At 38.5% G+C, this 15,824-nt stretch overlaps 1 protein-coding gene across 1 annotated transcript in view; it reads left to right on the top strand.

Annotated features, from left to right (window-relative positions):
* Nucleotides 1-15,824, top strand: part of LOC129049775 (actin nucleation-promoting factor WAS-like) — a 43,452-nt gene that overhangs the window by 1,677 nt on the left and 25,951 nt on the right. The window lies entirely within an intron of this gene.

The raw sequence follows: 15,824 nt of genomic DNA, 5'->3' as shown, positions 1-15,824 counted from the left end.
TCAATATATAATTCTATGACGGAACACGTTTGCAACTTTTTGCCGTAATCTAAACTCTGTATGTATAAAATATTTATTATACTCACAGATTCTGTGTCTCTGAAATCCAGACAGAGCACAACTGGGATGGCTTTTCTCTACTCCATTATGCCTAGGGCTTCAATTGGAAGACTCCAAGGCTGAGGAGTAGAATTACTTGAAAACTTCACTTTCACCGCTGATGGTTGATGCAGGATAAAGGCTGGAGGCCTCAGTTCTAGTCCATGTAGATCTCTCCCGGTGGTTTTTAGCATTGATTGGTTTGGGCTTTGTCACAGCCTGGTGGCTGGGTTCCACGGCAAGTATCGTGCGAGAAAGTCAGTCAGAAGCATATTACCCATTATGACCAGCCTTAGAAGTCATGTAGTCTCTAGCCAGGTGCGGTGCCTCACGCCTGTAATCCTGGCATTTTGGGAGGCCCGGGCGAGAGGATCTCTTGAGGCCAGGAGTTCGAGACCAGCCTGGCCAACACAGTGAAACCTCATCTCTGCCGAAAAATACAAAAATTAGCCGGGTGTGGTAGCTCACGCCTGTAGTCCCAGCTACTCAGGAGGCTGAGGAGAATCACTTGAACCCGGGAGGCGGAGGTTGCAGTAAGCCGAGATTGCGCTACTGCACTCCAGCCTGGGCAACACGGGGAGACTCCCTCTCAAGAAAAAGAAACAAAAAACAAGTTATGTAGTGTCAGTTCTGCTGCATTGTATCTAGGCAGACACAAAATTATATCCAGTTTTGAGAGGAGGGGAAATAGACTCTACCCTTGGTGGAGAGAGGCGAGGTTCTCAAAGAGCATGTGGGACCAGAAATATTGCTGTGGCCATTTTCAGAATGTATAACTTGCTACAGATGCATTGAAAAACCTCCTAAACACCTTGATGTGTGGGGGATATAAATGAGATGTATAAGTACAGCGTGATCCCATTTCTGTCTTTTAAAAAGCACAAAACAAAACCATGTTTCCAAATGTGCATACATTGTTTAAAGATACATGTTTTTCAAAGTTTCTAAGTGTAACCTGGGTAGTCAGCCAATGAAACAATGATCTGTTCAAATCATGGTGGAAAAACTGGCCCAAGAGGCACCAGATAATTCCATAAGAGATGTTTAAGGGTGAATTTTATTTAGAAAAATACCTCTCAGTCATTTACTTTGAAATGTAAGCCCTTCCTAAAAAACATGTACCTTCACTGTAGTGAATGAATGGCAGCAGGCCTTCCTGTTCTTTCTGTGTTGCAACTGGGCATTGAGCTCTGTCACACTGAGGAGCTGACCAGATGTTGTCTCAAAGTGGTTTTCAGAAAGTCAAGAGTTGTAAGGACCTTCTTGAGGTCAGGGAGTAAATGTTACTCACTTTGTATTCACATATCAAACACATAAAAGGGAAATCGTTAAGCTTTTTGACTGAAGTACACCAGTCTCTCATTCAGTAACCTAGAATGCTTATAATGACAAAGTAAATTCTGACCTCCTCAATAAGTAGTGGGGTAATTCTAATGTCTCAGCCCCAGTGATTTTTCTTTATATCCCAGTATTAAAATTACAATGTTGGCCTTCTAAATCAGATGACATCTCTAAAAAAAATTGTCTTTATAACATGAAATCTTTTCTATTTGATTCATGTTTACTTGATAGGATGATAGCACTATTTTAGGCATAGAAATAGGATTAGTTCACTATAATGCTTTAGACATATTTACTATTATGAGACTCTGAAAAAACAACTATCTCCATGAGCAATACTTCATAGGAAAGAATGGGCTCAGAGCAAGGTAAGTGTAGCAGTGATACTCTTCTGTGTGGTTAGTTGATATTTTCATTGTTTTGTAATATCCTATGAAGGAACAGCCATTTTTTCTTTTCTTTTCTTTTTTACTATTGTTGTTCTCTTTTGAGGAAGAAGAGAGCATGCCTTAATTTTTTAGAAGAAAAAAAACTTCTCATTAAATCAATTAAAATAACCAACAGCAATTTTAAAACAACATCCTAAAGCAATTTCTTGAAATCTGCTTGGAAGGAGAAAAATTTCTATTTAATTCTTTCTAACAGTGAGGCATGTTTCTCTTATTGGCTAGGTTTAGAGAGAAAACCTAGCTGTGTACCTACCTGAAAGGTAAATGTGGGAATGAATAATGGAAAGATGCTTTAAGTTCCCTTGACACAGCAGGATGACATTGTTATGTGCCATAGGCACACATACTAAATAATTTAAATATTTGTGTAGTTTTATTTTACATGTCATGTGGCTCTTAATCCCACTAATCCTATTATACATAAAGCCCCGAAAATGAATGTCCTTAACTTTGTTTCATCTTGAATGAAAGAAAGAACATACATCAAATTTGAGAGCTGAAGAACTTAACCAAAGGATGAATATTAGTATATTGTTGTATTACCTGTAATCTTAGAACACTCTGAGATGCCCAGATAAAGGGCTAACAATTTGATTCTTCCCTTCGAATTTGGGGAATGACAGTCTGTTCTTTAAACTTCTTTCCCCTTGCCAGTAGTGGATGGCAGTCCCAATTGTAGGTAGGCATCAATTTTGTCTGTAGAACTGAGGCCTCAGAGGACTATGAAGAACCAGAGAGGGTTGTAGTCAAATGGTCCCCATTTCCATTACTTTCAACCTCACACTAACTCTTCATGACCTGCCTGAAGACATGGTCAGGGTGATTCTCACAGATACACCTGCGCTGATGAGACATGTTGGAGAGAATCATATATTCCTAGAGCCAAAAAATTTTCGATCTCTAATTTAGCTATGCCTTCAGCTGTCTAGAATTGTTTTAACCTGTCTCCGAGGCCAGCTTCATCCAACAGCAACTATCCTCAACCACTACTTGCTTCACACTCTCAGCAGATAACCCTGCCTCCATTTCACTAAGAAAAGTGAACTATTTCATAGGTGTGCCTTCTACTGCCATACCTATAAGTTCATCTGTATCTGAACTTACCCTTACCTCCTCCCCCCCAGTCTTAAGAGGGTGGAAGATGGATCAGTTCTTCATGACTAATACCTCCCTCTACCTGTGGGCTTGATGCTTTCTCTTTCAGTCTCTTTTGGAACCTGTCCCATCATTGTTTCTTTCTCCTGAATTTTCATGTTACCTTTGCTAGCTACTGCCTCAAAGTTTATAAACATGCCCCATTTAGAGACTTTTCCCACTACCATCCTTTTCCTTCCCCCTTTTCACCACAAACTCCTAATCTGCAATAGGTATCCACTGTCTCTACTCAGGTGCAGGCTCACTGTTCGATGGTGGGTTGGCTTCAATCTCAGCCCTTCTTCAAACAACACTCTGGCAAAAAATCACCTGTTATGTCCTAACTGGACTCTTCCAGTTCTCACATCACTTTATTCCATCGTGGCATTTCATCCTGCCATGCCCTTCCAGAAACTCTTCCCTTGGCTTCTCCACTCTCTCTTACCCTCCTTTGGACATTCTTTCTCAGTTGTTCTTAACAATAGAAGCTTTTAATAATAACAGTAGCTACCATTTATTGTGGTCTTCCCATGTATTAAGCATGTTATAAATAATAGCTCATTTAGTTCTTATGATAACCCTATGAATTGGTGGTCAGAAGTCAGACCAGAATTGGATCACTGGCCTATTCCTGAGCCAGACACTGGAAAGGAGCTGGATTTACTCTTATGTCAATCAGGCCTGTTTGAGATGGAGTATGAGGTGAGCTTCTCCTGATGTATGTGGCTGGGGGATGAAGGAGTATCTAAATAAAATTGGAGTTCAGATCCTGGCTCTGCCAATTACTGGCTGTGTGGTGTTGACAACTTAATGTGCCTGGGCTTCAGATTCCTCATATCGGATATGGATAATATTACATGCCTTGTAGGGTTTTGGAAGGGTAAAATGAATTATTATATGTAAAGTGTTTAATACAGAGCGTATAGGAAGCCCCCGTAAATGTTAGCTGATCTCCCATCCCACCCATCCATCCTCAACATTTCTACCACTGCCACCCTTACAAAATACAAACCTATTTTGTCACTTCCGGGCTTAAATCTCTTCAGTGACTCCCATAGCCGAATAATCAAATCTAAACTTTGGTTAGGGTGCTCTGGCCACAAGCTCAATCTGGCTTTAAAAAAAATAAGGAAATGAGACAGTCAGAGGCAGAGTGAAGTTCAGGATTAGTTGTTTCATGATATAATTGTGAATCCAAGTTTCTGTCTCTCTCCTTCCATTCACAGAGTCAGCTCCATCCTAATGCTGATTTCCTTCATTGTTATAATATGGCTGCCAAAAGTGTTTGGGGCTAAGTGCTTCTTTATTCATGCCCAGTTAAGAGAAGGGAGAGGCTTTCAGTAACTCTCTCAGATTTACTTTTCCAGAAACCTCTAACCAACTTCTCTGGCTATATTCTTGGTTAGAATATATCACATGCTATTTCTGAGCCAGTCACTGGAAGGGGATTAAGAGTGAGGTGAGCTTCCTTGGAGGTGTATGGGTGTGTGGAAAAGGGATGTATACTAAACAAAATTGGGTTTGTGTTAGGAAGAAGAATGTGGAGTGGATGCTGTTAAGGCAACCACTTATGTTCACTACATAAACAAAGCCCTTTTGGTGATCTTACCTTGAAGCAGCAGTTACTTCTTGCCATTCACAGCTTCAACCCAAAATATTCAATTAATAATTATTGTGTATATAAATGAATGACCTTTGAACCAAGTTACTTGCACTTGCCAAAATGTACAAGATGATTTCTGGCCTCTGTGTCTGTGCTGATGGTCCCTGGAATCATCAACCCTCATAATGCACCCTCCTCCCCTCTCTTCTCTTTCTCTCTCTCTCTCTCTGTCACACACACACACACACACACACACACACACACACACACCACACACACCTCCCCACCTCTCGTAATACTGGCTTTTCCCTACTCTGTGAGTGCTGCAGACTTCTGTGATCGTTGTTTTTCTGTTGCTTCTTCTAGAAGTCTTTTAAGGGTAGGAATTATGTCTTATTCCTCTTTGTATTGGCATATACATAATACATTATTTTGAATACAAGAATGAAAGATTGATCTTGTTCTATACCTTTTCAGAATGTAGATCTCACTCTTGGTGTATATACCTTTAACTAAATTTACTTATACAGAACTTCTCATCACATATAAGATATACTTGGATCTTAAGATTATTTTACTTAAAATAATCACAGATGCTTATTATTATTATTATTATTATTATTATTATTATTATTATTTGAGACAGGGGTTTTGCTCTGTCACCCAGGCTGGAGTGCAGTGGCACAATCTCAGCTCACTACAACCTCTACCTCCCAGGCTCAGGTGATTCTCCCACCTCAGCCTCCTCCGTAGCTGGGACCACAGGTATGTGCCACCACACCTGGCTAATTTTTTACATTTTTGTTAGAGACAAAGTTTCACCCTGTTGGCCAGGCTGGTCTTGAACTCCTGAGCCCAAGCAATACACCCGCCTTGGCCTCCCAAAGTGCTGGGATTACAGGCATGAGCCACCGCGCCCAGCCCCAGATGCATTTTTTATTATTAAAATAAATACTTTGAGGCAATGCGTTCAATAACAATACAACAGTCTACATACACACGGTTGACTGAATTATTTTGGCTTTAGCTCACTACATCGTGCATCACATGTTTTAGTGAAGGGACATTTTCCATCATTGTGGGGACTGATTCTGTGAAGCCAGTCCAGGAAAGGACAATGATTTTGTAACGCCTGAATATTGCATTAAGACACAAGTTATGTGAAACAAAATGTTTATTTCATTATTTTGTCTCTGAGTGAGAAAATATAGAAACAATGAAGACTTTTAAAAACTAGGCTTAGAAAGGACAAACATGATATGCTAAGAATAGGATAGTGCTTACCTAGGGTGTGTAGATCTCCATTCCTAATATATTTTGATGTGTTCCTCATTTTAATGTGTTTACAAAACTGTCCACCCAAAAATGCAACCATAGTAAGGAAATGGAAAGGATAAAGTGACCAAGATATTTGTCATGTTATATTTATGCACAGTAATGGAAGTTTCCATGTAATATACAAACACACAGCTGCTTCTCAGAGTTCCCATAGGAGAAGCCTTTGAAGTTCAGGGAGTGCCTAACGGTTCTTTTGATCTTCCTTAGTCTTTTTGCACTTCAGGGAGCTTTGAAGGAGGGCAGTTTTGCTTATCACTGGACCTATTGTTAAGCAAAAAAAAAAAAGCCACTTCCTAGATCTATTGAGATAGGTGGTGCAGGTGAGGGACATTCCCTGACCAGCTGTCTGAACTACTGCTTATAGCCTATTTCAAGAGTTAATTCTATGGTCCAGCCCAAGTTAGCCTCTCCCCTAATTCACTTCAAGTAACTGCAATTGGTTAACTGCCTCTAGGCTATTCTTTAGTCTTAAAACATTTTTTGAAACTGCTGCCTACATATCAAGGAATTCATCTTATTATAAAGATTTTTTTTATATAACTCTTGGTATTTTAACAAACGTAATACATGCTCATACAGAGAAACACTGAAAAGTGTAAAAAAGAAAAGTATTTTACACAAGATGACCGTCAGAAATAATTACAATATACACTTTTATGTACTTCCAATCTTTTTATTATGTAAATATATGTACATTTCTTTTTATATAGGAGTGATCAGCTTTTTCTGCACATGTAATTTGTGTACTTTTAAAAACCTTAATGTTATACAAATGTTTTCTGGTGTCAGTAAAGATTTTTTATGAACATTTAATGAATATCCCCTATTGTTAGATGAAGAGGTCTTTTTTTTCAGGATTAAAAACAATCCATCAATGTATCACGATGTTTATTTTTTCCCACAGGGACTTGAAAAACTAATTTTAGAAATCCTTAAAGTCTATACACACATATGCAAATAGTAGCCCCCCCTTATCTGCAGGGGGTATGTTCCAAAGTCCCCAGGGGATGCCTGAAACCATGGATAGTGTGCTGTATATACTCTTTTTGCAATCTGATAACCTAGCTGGCTACTGAGTGACTAACAGACATGTAGCACAAACAGCACAGATATGCTGGACAAAGGGATGATTCACATCCTGAGTGGGACAAAGTGTGATGGTGTAAGATTTCATCGTGTGACTCAGAACAGTGTGCATCCTAAAATTTATGAACTGCTTATTTCTGGAATTTTGCATTTAATATTTTCACATTGTGATTGACTGAAACCATAGAAAGTGAAACCGTGGATAGAGGGGGACTACTACGTATCCATGAACAAGGAACAGGATTTAGGACTTCAGTGCTGAATGAAGTACTCACAGTATCCCCAAGACCACCACCATCCCAAAATGTATATCATCTTTAGTTTGATATGCACTTGCATCAATTAGAGTACCTTTTCAAAGAAAGTTTTTGAGAAGTTAAATATGGTCAGATTAACTCACTTAATCACCCACTTATTCATTCATTCAATGAACAATAGCTGCTTGCCTGCTAGGCATTATAGGTACCATGAGGAACAGGGCAGACTCGGCACTTGCCATCACAGATCCTAGTCATGATGAGGAGAAGGACAATTAAACCAGAGATTTAAGTAACATTCAGAAAGGGCTATGATAATGAAAGTAGTGACTGCAATGGATGCACATGGCAAGGGCAGCTAAGGTTTCCCAATGAAGGCAATATTTAATCTGAGACATGTAGGGTAAGCAGAAGTTAGCTAGACAAACAAGACAGGGTGGGTCATTCCAAGCTGGAACACCAGAAATGAAGCCTGGGAAGATCAGAATGTCTGTAAGATGAGAAAGCTGAAACCAGATCACAAAGGGCCTTGTCAGCCACCCCAAGGGGGTTAAATTTTATCCCAAGGTACCCTTGGAATCTGTTGAATATTTGCTCTTTGAAAAGATCATTCTTGCTGCAGTCTGGAAAAGGGATTGCTGTTGGCAGTGGGTATGAGAGATAAGGGAAAGAAGGATTGCTGCAAAATTGCAGGCAATAAGTAAAACCAATTCTTCAGCTATAAGCTGAGGAGGTCCTACAAGATGGCTAAAGTTCTGTAATCATCCTTCTTTTTGTTCAGCATCTCATCACATTTAGCTTCTGACCCTTTTCAACCAACCTAGCATGCATTAAGTACTTAATAAATGGTTGCTTTGTTTGCTCTTTTACTTGTTTGGTGAAGGAATCCATCACCTAACTCTATTGTGCTCTTTGTCCAAATAAAAAGTATTAGGAGGGAAAGTATTAGGAGGGAAAGGACCTTCCCCCACTCTTTTAGTGGGGTAGGGGCACCCCACTTATCTACAGTCATTCAATTGGATGCTGTATCTGAGCTAATTGCTGAAGCTTTCCTTCCTTGCCTTCCCTTTCCTTTCCCTTTTCTCCTTCCTTCCTTCCTTTCTTTCCTTCTTCCTCTTTCTCTTTCTTCTTCTTCTTCTTTCTTCTTTCTCCTTCCTTCCTTCCCTTCCCTCCCTCCCTCCCTTCCTTCCTTCCTTCCTTTCTCTTTCTTTCTTTCCTTCTTTCTTTCTTTCTTTCTTTCTTTCTTTCTTTCTTTCTTTCTTTCTTTCTTTCTCTCTCTCTCTCTCTCTTTCTTTCTTTCTCTTTCTTTCGAAATGGTCTCACTGTGTCACCCAGTCATGCTGACTAGAGTGCAGTGGCACAATCATGGCTCACTGCAGCCTCAATCTCCAAGGCTCAAGTGATCCTTCTACCTCAGCCTTTCAAGTGGCTAGGACCACAGGTGTGCACCACCATGCTAAGCTAATTTTGTAATTTTTTGTAGAAACAGGGTCTCACTACATTGCCCAGGCGGGTCTTGAACTCCTGATCCTCCTGCCTCGGACTCCCAAAGTGCTGGGATTATAGGCGTGAGCCCTGGCCAGGCCCAGCCTGAAGCTTTGGTTTTCTTTAGAGAAGTTTTCTGAGCTTATACAGCCCACAGAATTCCTGAGCTGTATAAAGAGGAGCAGTACCTCAATTCTGCCAATATAAGAACATGGGAATTTCATCTATTATAATAGTAATACATGTTCAACATAAAAACATGGAAAATGTAGACAAGTGAAAAATGAAGAAAAACCCAACATAATACCACAACCAAAGGACAACCACTAGTAATATTTTGAAGCATGACATTTTAGTCTTTGTGTGTAGTTTCAGGAGGATTACTTTTAGATTACTACGATACACACACACACATACACATATACATACACATTTATATCCTGATTTTTCTAAACTTAACATCATAGCACTTTAAAAGTTTGTGTTATTTAAAATATTACCTTAAAATTCTATTCATTGCAAAAGATTTCACTGTATGATTGCATTCCAATCTAATCTAACACAGGACCATGCTTAGGTTATGGTGAAGGAATTCATCGCCTAACTCTATTTTGTTCTTCCTCCAAATAATAAAGCGTCAGAAGAGAAAGTAGCACTATAATGTTTATTTAATGTTTGCACTATAAATAATGCTATGATGAGCAGTTTGGGCATAAAATTATTTGAATGCTTAGGATTATGCTTTTAAGATAACTCCTAGAAGTGCCGGGTGTGGTGGCTCATGCCTTGTAATCCCAGCACTTTGGGAGGCTGAGGCGGGCGGATCATGAGGTCAAGAGATCAAGACCATCCTGGCCAACATGGTGAAACCGTGTCTCTACTAAAAATTTAAAAAATCGCTGGGCATGGTGGCGCACACCTGTAGTCCCAGCTGCTTGGGAGGTTGAGGCAGGAGAATTGCTTGAACCTGGGAGGTGGAGGTTGCAATGAGTGGAGATCACGCCACTGCATTCTAGCCTGGCAACAGAGCAAGACTTTGTCTTAATAATAATAATAATAATAATAATAATAATAATTCCTAGAAGCAAACCTGATTTTTTTTTTTTTGATGCAGAGTCTTGCTCTCTTGCCCAGGCTGGAGTACAGTGGTGTGATCTTGGCTCACTGCAGCCTCTGCGTCCGGGGTTCAAGCGATTCTCCTGACTCCGCCTCCCGAGTAGCTGGGATTACAGGCACGTGCTACCACACCCGGCTAATTTTTGTATTTTTAGTAGAGACAAGGTTTCGCCATGTTGGCCAGGCTGGTCTTGAACTCCTGGCCTCAAGTGATCCACCTGCCTTGGTCTCCCAAAGTGGTGGGATTACAGGCGTGAGCTACCATGCCCGGCCCCTAATTATTTTTTAAGGTTTTTAATATATACTGCTGATTTAATTTACAAAGACAGTGTACCAAATTTACATTTCCACTAACAACATATAAGAATACTTGTTTTAGTTAGGCAATATTTAAAAGAAAACTGCTAGTTTAATACACAAGGAAAAAATTTCAAAATAATAAAGAATGTTATTGTGTTTTTATATACCTATAGTAATTAAATGAGCAAAGAAAGAAATCGACCGCAAAGATATTAAGCTAGACCTATACTAATAGACTAATTGGCTGTATCATTAATGTAGGAAGTTAGTATCAGGGCTTTAGAATTCCTTGACATTATTCTAAATTTTTCTTTATGTATTTACTTCTGTTTGACTCTGCTTTTTCTTACTCTTAGGCCGTAGTATTTTATAAGTTAGTTCACATATTTAAAAAGGTACACTATGCACCACAAACCATAACACTAACATTAACTTCTGATCTGTGTGGTTTGGAATAAAAGGCTTTGAAATTCATTTAGTAATGAGTTAATTTTAGACGGAAAAGTTAAAAGCTAATATTAAATCAATAAAAAATAATGACTTAACTAGAGAAAACACAAGAGGGCAATCTTGCACAGCAATAAAATATGTTTGCATAAGATAAAAAAATTTCAACATTTTTAATCAACTGTGATATTTTCAGTAAAAGAAATGTAAGGTCTTGTCAGTATGTATTATCTTTTTATTAATAGTTATATTAATAGTTGCAAGAAAATTTAGTGTCAAGGAAATCTAGTGTCAACATTCACACAATGAATTTTGTATGTAGTTGAGTTGTGTGTGTAGTTTGTTTGTTTGTTTTTTAATCCTGGAAAGTGAATCTATTCTCCATTGAGAAATGGCATCCGTTATATATATGTATATATGGCCTGGTTTTAATTTGTGGAAAAACAAGGAAATAGATGACACCATTTTTTTCTCTCTGGGATTTATTATACCTGTTTTTCAAAATGGAAGTAGTTTCATTTTTTTTTTTCTGATTAGGAATGCATGATCCATTAAATCTCAATGAAAGAGAATTTTTTATATTATTTTATTTTATTTTGAGACAGAGTCTTGCTCTGTTGCCCAGGCTGGAGTACAGTGGCATGATCTCAGCTCACTGCAACCTCCACCTCCCAGGTTCAAGTGATTCTCCTGTCTCAGCCTTCCAAGTAGCTGGGATTACAAGCGCACATGCCACCACACCTGGCTAATTTTTTTATTTTTAGTAGAGACGAGGTTTCACCATGTTGGCCAGGCTGGTCTCAAACTCCTAACCTCAGATGATCCACCTGCCTTGGCCTCCCAAAGTGCTGGGATTACAGACGTGAGCCACTGTGCCCGGCCGAGAATATTTTTTTTAAAAATAAACAGTAACTTGCTAAAGGAAGAGCATGGTGTAATTATTATATTAGGGGGAATATTTATGATGTTTTACATGCTTTAATTTCCTGACACTTTAATAGAATTGTAATTTCAGTCAGCTCAGGATGTCCTAAAAATTACAGGCATAAAAAAATAGTAGGTTTAAGGCAACTGCAAGCATCTTTGTATGTGCAAAATCACATATGTCTTGATATAACAGAGATAGTATCTGTGTAGTCTTTCTTATCATCTCTCATTGCTCTCTCGCAACTCAAACGAATTTGGAGTTTCTGTGCCAAACAGCATAGGAAATAAAAAAGGAAGGTAATAGAAATAGGCTTTTTTCTGAGCATGCTGGTGAAAGTGAGCCTGAAGAATTCTGTGATCAAGTACCTGGTACTTAGAAAAGCAATATAGCATAGTAGTTAACTGCATGGAGTTTGAATCCCTAATTTCTGCCACATACTAACTATGTGACTTTGGGAAAGTTTCTTAACTTCTCTGTGCCTTATTTTCCTTATCTGTATAATGCAATTAAAATGGTACCCATCTCATAAGGTTTATTGTGAGACATATAGATGCTTAGAGCAGCGTCTGGTACAAGGTAAGCTTTTTGTAAATATTTGCTGTTATGCAAGACAGCCTAAGAAAATCTCTAAAGGAAATAAGAACCCAAATATCAGAATATGAAATATAGGTATAGGAACCATGTGGGACATGCAAAAGAGCATTAGCTAGACCTACAAGAAGAAAAGTTCAGATTATAGCCATCCTTTTTCAAGCTACACTTGGCCAGAGGTTTTCCACGGTCCCCCAAGAAAAGAAATTTAAGATTACCAACAGCAACTTATTGAACGCTGCGAGAATTTTACTCATGTTAACTGTATAGAAAACCATACGTGCTTCTTGCTCCACTATTAAAAAAAAGTCATTCTAAAGTACTTTTGTTTAATTCTCATAAAACTCTTCATTAAAGAGCTTTGAAGGTCCAGTACTGTTATTGACAGCATCTGAACTGATGGGTCTTATTTGAACAGTGGAGTTAGGATATGGGTTTTCTGGGAGGCCAAATGAGAGAAGCATCAGCTTAATAGAAGGAGTGGCTTAGCAAAGCTTATTTCTGCTTATGTAATATGGCTGGCACTGGAAAATAGCTCAATCAAGTCACTTTCATGTTCACGAAACAGTCTCTCTTTGAGGAAGAAAAGTCCTGAAACTGGAAATCCAGGACATACGAGTTCTAGTCCTCCAGCTGCCATTGCTACTTTCTGAGAACAAGCAAACGATTCTGTTTGTTGTTTGGATTCTTGTTTTTTCTTTGGGTAAATTTCTCATCCCTATTATCATCGTTTCTAAGTTGGTTGAAAAATCTGAGTGAAAAGGTAAATTAGTCATTAAAAAAACTATTAACTATGTCATACTTTTTTTTTTTGAGACGGAGTCTCACTCTGTTTCCCAGGCTGGAGTGCGGTGACGCGATCTCGGCTCACTGCAACCTCTGCCTCCTGGGTTCAAGCATTCTCGTGCCTTAGCCTCCTGAGTAACTGGGATTACAGGTGTATGCCACCATGCCTGGCTAACTTTTTGTATTTTTAGTAGAGATTGGGTTTCACCATGTTGGCCAGGCTGGTGTCGAACTCCTGACCTCAGGTGATTCACCTGCCTCGGCCTCCCAAAATGCTGGGATTATAGGCGTGAGCCACTGAGCCCTGCCAACTATGTTGTACTTTTGTTTTGCATTATTCCATCTATATTTTAGTTTCCACTTAAGATAAAATGGTTAAAATCTTGAAATATCTTGCTAGGAAGGAATCATTATAGTAAATTAAGTGCTTGTGCACATTTCCACAGAGGTCATTTTGGAATATCAATGAAATTTTCTTTCATATCTTTGTGTCTTCCTATCTTGAGCAATCCTGAATTCTGCTGGAGTTTGAGAGAAGCCCAATGTGCTGGAAAGTCTACCAGGGAAGGCTGCTTGATTGTTACTATAACACAATTTTATTTTGGTGGATTACCTAGAGTCGACAGCTTTAACTTTCCAGGTTCTGGCACATAATTTCGAGGTTGTGATCTGAATGTATTAGAGCAACCAAATTTACAAGAGACTCATGTTTATATGTAGCAGGCACTATGCAAAAGACAAACATAATCCCTATCCTCATTGAGTTTAAGGGACAGAAACATTAAACAAATCATTGTACAGCTAATTATTACATTAAAGTCTGAACAAAAAAGTTCTGGGAGCTAGAGAGCATATGATGAGGCATGACCATCAAGCAGATTATTAGGAAAGATTTGTTAAAAAAGTTTATAATTTGGCCTTTTTGTCTGTTTAGTTAAATATGCGTTATCATGCTGTAATCATTTTCTGCGTCTGTCTCCAAAATGCATGTGTCTGTTCCACTGACTTATAATTTACAGTCTGCATATCAAGGTTCTCTAACTTCAAATTGCATCTTCCACTTCAACTTTTTCTACACTTTTATACAAGCCACTTCCAACTCTCAACACATTCTTTCTTTAAATGTACTAATAATACCTATTAAGTTATATATAAATACAGTGTTCTTTCAGCCTAGGAGATTTCTGTCTTTCACTAAGGCATTAACGTCATTAGTCAAAGTCTCTGAATTTGTGGGTTCCTTAGTGCCCTCCTACAAACACTCCTGGCAAAAACACAATAAACCACTAGGAAGTTAATGTATGTGCTTCATCAAAGTCCTGTAACTGGAGAATGAAGTAGCAGGAAACAGCTACCCAGCGGTATTATAAACATTTATAGGCCATAATCCCAGTGCTTTGGGAGGCCAAGGCAGGAGGATCTCTTGAGCTTTGGAGTTCAAGACACCCTGGGAAACATAGGGGGTCTTTATAAAAAATTTAAAAATTAGTTGGGTATGATGGTGCACACTTGTGGACTCAGCTACATGGCAGGCTGAGGCCAAAGGATTGCCCTTGAACCTGGAAGTTGCAGGTTGCAGTAAGCTATGATTCCACCACTGCACTCTAGCCTGGGTGACAGAGTGAAACCCTATCTCTAAAAATAAATAAATAGATACATAAATAAAAATAAAAATGTATAGCAGCATTAGTTATAATAGCCAAAAGGTAGAAACAACCCAGATGTCCATCAGCAGACAAATGGATAAACAAAATGTGGTATATATGTACAATGGAATATTATTCAGAGTTAAAAGGAATGAAGTTCTTAAAAATGCTACGTGAACCAACCTTGCAGACGTCATGCTAAGTGAAATCAGCCAGACACAGGAGGACAAATATTGTATGATTTCACTGATATGAGGTACTTAGAATAATCAAATTCATAGAGACAGAAGGTAGAATAGTGATTACCAGGGGCTGAGGGGAGAAGGGAATGGAAAGTTATTATTTATGGGCACAGAGTTTCTCTTTGGAATAATGGAAAAGATTGGGAAATGAATAATTGTGATGGTTGCACAACATTGTAAAGGTACTTAATGCCACTGAATCCTACACTTAAAAATGGTGAAAATGGTACATTTTATGTTATGTGTATCTTATGAAAATAAAAAATACACACACACACAGACTCAGTGAAAAGTTGGGGAAAAATACCGTAAGCCATCTAGATGCCTGACGCCTTGTGGATTATAAATGTGTATCAGTATTGTTTCTGTTACAAAGCTAAAACCTTTAAAAAAATTCCTTTTGTAACTTTTTATTTCCACACTCAATCTTTTTACCTCTTCCAGCTACCTTATAGTTGTTTTACTGTCATCCACAATATTTTCTGCATGTAAGGAATACAGTATTATCATTATTGTCATTGTTATTAATTTTTTATTGCTGTTGTTCTGGTATCCCATTTATATTGAGGGTTTGATGTATCCAGTATTAGCCTGTAAAAACATGAATAAAAGGGGAGTATGGTAGAATAGTGCTGCTCACGGTACAATAACTTTATATGATTCTATTGAGCTTTTGTCCTCAGTATATCAGGACACTATCAGATGCAACTGTGGCTTTTCATCTAGTTTTGTGCCCCTTAGAGATGACATGGACTCAGATGAACCTCAAGAAGTTGCCTGGAATAGGATGAGCTCCACAAACTAACTGCATGATTAAAGATGGCCTGTCCAGTACAACAAAACCCTTTTAACAAGTTGTTAGAAACATATGCCAAACCTTTTTGTATTTCTAACACCTACTTGGCACTGTAGAAATAGTTAAATCACCACAAAACATGCTTACTATGCTACACGCTGGGAGTGGGGGAGGCCTGTT

The sequence above is a fragment of the Pongo abelii genome, chromosome 15 (genome assembly GCF_028885655.2).
Source record: "Pongo abelii isolate AG06213 chromosome 15, NHGRI_mPonAbe1-v2.0_pri, whole genome shotgun sequence".
Classification (NCBI taxonomy): domain Eukaryota; kingdom Metazoa; phylum Chordata; class Mammalia; order Primates; family Hominidae; genus Pongo; species Pongo abelii.
Note: the sequence above shows the minus strand (reverse complement) of the source record. Positions and strands in the feature narration are given on the sequence as shown.